This window comes from Thalia democratica, chromosome 9 (genome assembly GCF_965202585.1).
Source record: "Thalia democratica chromosome 9, ktThaDemo2.hap1.1, whole genome shotgun sequence".
Classification (NCBI taxonomy): domain Eukaryota; kingdom Metazoa; phylum Chordata; class Thaliacea; order Salpida; family Salpidae; genus Thalia; species Thalia democratica.
Genome location: NC_139173.1, coordinates 4,578,555 through 4,582,008, shown reverse-complemented (window position 1 = coordinate 4,582,008; position 3,454 = coordinate 4,578,555).

Sequence of the window (3,454 nt, the reverse complement as noted above, 5' to 3'; positions counted from 1 at the left end):
GTAAATTGATAAACACAACATTAACTTGTAAACATTTCAATGTGCTTTTTATTCAAAGTAAATTGAAACAATTTACACAAAGTTAATTAAGCAGTTGTAAAACGAATGAATGAAACAAATTAAAAAAATTAAGCAAACTAAACACGTTAACTAAATTACAAAAATTCATATGTTACATAAACGCTTGTCTTCTGTTACATAAAACAAAAATATTTCACAAGAACAAAATTTACAGTTTAGTCTATACCGAAATGTTAAAACTAACTAATTGACAGAAGGAAAATTATGTAATTTTATGTACAACAAAAATTCTCTTAAGTTTGAACACAAGTTAAACAAAGTATAATAGATAGTTTAAATTAATCACTAAAAATCAACAAATGTTCAATATATCTAACGGCTACTTGCATGTATTTAAATTAAAGTGAAATAAAAGCTTAAACATAAAAAGCTGTTATAAACAAAAACAAAATAAGTCGAGTTGAAACTTATGTTTTATGCACTGCAAAAAGCAGTGAAGTTTTAATCTTACATAACGCAATAGAAACAGCATACAACGTGCTGTGTTGTAATATCAAGTAGGAGAGCATACTAATATTTCCACTAATATAAAGTTTTTTAGGTTAATTCTATATACATATATATATAATATTTGCTTTTTAATATAAAACAGGAAAATATTTTCAATCACCAAAGCAATCGATTAAATTATTATGTTTAAAATAGTTTTATAACTTAACTTTGTTATTAAATTGCAATCTATCATACATTAACGATTAAAAAAAATTCTAACAATCAAAGTTTTTTATTTCAAATTGAGAATTGAACATAGTTCATTTCCATTTTAATTACGCTTTGTTTTTATTTAAAGTGTTATATAATAGTTTATTAGACTATAACTAAGCAAAATATTAAAAATAAATATTAATTGAAAAATTGTACATTTACCTAAATAGAATTTGATAAGATACTGTAATCATACGATTTTTAAATAATGACAATGTTTTGCTTTCTGCTGTTTTAAGAAGTAAAACATAAATAAAGTACTTTTAAAAGTGTTTTGCAAAAAGTTATTAAAATAAATGACGAGTACAAAAGTACTTTAACATTTTTTCTTTCATCAGCTGTTATATTCACTGGTGTTGTGTTCATTTTTGTTTAGAATTTCGATCTACGACGTTCAAGTTAAAGTTGTATAGCTAAAAATATTTCACAAAATTAAATCTTTTAAAAAACCTTTATAATTTTTCTCAAGCTGTCCTACTTTGATAGGCTTTTTAGAAAAGTAAAAATAATTCTTCAACATCTTCATTATTAGCAAAACTAAAGTTTTACTTACAAAGTTTGCTGCTATAGAACCTTGGAAAACAGAAATATGTGTCCTTTTTTTTGATGATGTTTTGAAAATAAAAATGTTTCTACAGCTAGCTTAATAAATCGTTGGATTAACATATTTATATAAATAATATTTAAACTTAGTATAAAATATTTTTATTAGGTTTTATAAAAACGTAGCAGTATGTTCCGAAAATATCACACATTAATGCTTTAGTATAAATTTAAAAGAGTATGCAGAATTAAATAAGTGAAGTTTAAGTTAGTTGTAAATTACATTAAAACAAAGTGTTTAAAAAAATTTAACAAAACTATTACCTATATAATATTTAGAAGTTCTAAAAGTGAAAATTCGAAAAAACTCAGCTTAATTTTATTTCTTTGACGCTTCATAACTATGCATGATTAAGTTTTATTTAAAACAAACAATAAAATCACTATAAAGTTTAACGATGTAAATACCAAAATTTCTTGATTGTTTTTGTTTTATGAATTTAAAATAAATATTACTTCGTATAGCATATAAGTATAGTATATTTTTATAAATAAGAATATTAATTTAAAATAAAAAACTATGCAAAAAAAACAAAAGTAGCTGTGTAAAATAAAATTTTATATAAATGCAACTAACGCTTTTTTTCATATAGTATTTATAAGCTGTTCTTTTGTTTAGCTTATAAAATTATTTTGAGCTATTTCTATTGTAATTACAAAGACAAAGGGTGGTTACATGCTTTGTGTTTAGTTTGGCAAAACTAAAAACATACATTTTTGATAACATTCAATAATTCTACAATAAAGTTACGTATGCATTTTATATTTTTACTAATAACTGTAAAGAAATATGATAGGTTTGCTTATAAAACGTTTTTTAAAATCTAAAAGGTATAATTTAAGTAGTGATCTTAAAACAAAAAAGCCATTTTGATCGACTATAGAACTTACCATAACAATGTAATTTATAAAACTTTAAATTTAGTTTATTTATGTGAAACTTTTAATTAAGCTAATTTTTTAAGTATATCTTTATTAAACTCAATAAAAACCGTTTACGAGCATTTTGTACTATTGTAAAAAATATTAACAATATTAATTTTGCTCAAGTACTTCATAACGCTTTGTCAAAAGTGCTTAAAAATTGATAAGAGCTACTAAATTAGCAACGAATTTTTATTTTTTTAATGAGTTACAAGATGATTATAGATTTTGGTAAGTTTTGCTGTTCGAAAGATTTATGTAAGGCATATGATTGTTAATGCGAATATTTTTTCAATGTTTCTTTAGACACTATTTTCAATTTTATTTTATTAAAAAAGCAAACTAAAATGTTTGTAAAATATTATGTTTAGCAGTCTAGTTTTTAGTTTTCTAACTTAATTTTAGTTTTATTAGTATTTAATTGACAGGGATTATTTTTTATTTAAGTTTAAACTAAATTAATAATAAAGCTGTAAAACTGCGTAAAAGTGTTTTGGATTATATTAAATTCATGATATAAGTAAAAACTACTGTATAAAGAAGTAATTGCTAAAAAAACATTAATTTTTGTATTTGTCAATAAAAACATAAATAATTAATAGTAGGTTTAATTTATCTACAAATGGGTATTTTTCTGTAGACATAACGTATTTTAACGTACTAGCTTAAGCGATAAAATTGTTGTCGTATCAAAAAGAAATAGACTTAGTTATTTATGCTTAAAATAAGAGAAAAAATTTGTAATTTTGTACCTTCTCAAAAATTTTATTCATTATACAGCTGTTTTAACTTTAAGAACAAGTGTTTTTTTAATAATGTTTGGCATTTAAAAAATTTAAAACAATAGTATAGCTAGTTTTAATTTAAGCAAATTTTTGTTCTATCAAAATTATTCGAGGTATTAAATGAACTTTAATACTACATGTTGTCTGTTTTAAACTTTTCTTTTTTTTACGAAAAAAAGATATTTGCTTTGCATCAAGTTTTAAAACTTTTTAGTTTAAATTCACGGAGATATAAGTTATTTTTAGATGTAATGGGTTCGAAACTGTTTTTACAACTACTATCAATGTTTACAAAATTTTGAAATTCTTTTGTCATTTCTTAATGAAAAAGTAATACTTTTATAAATAAAGCTTTT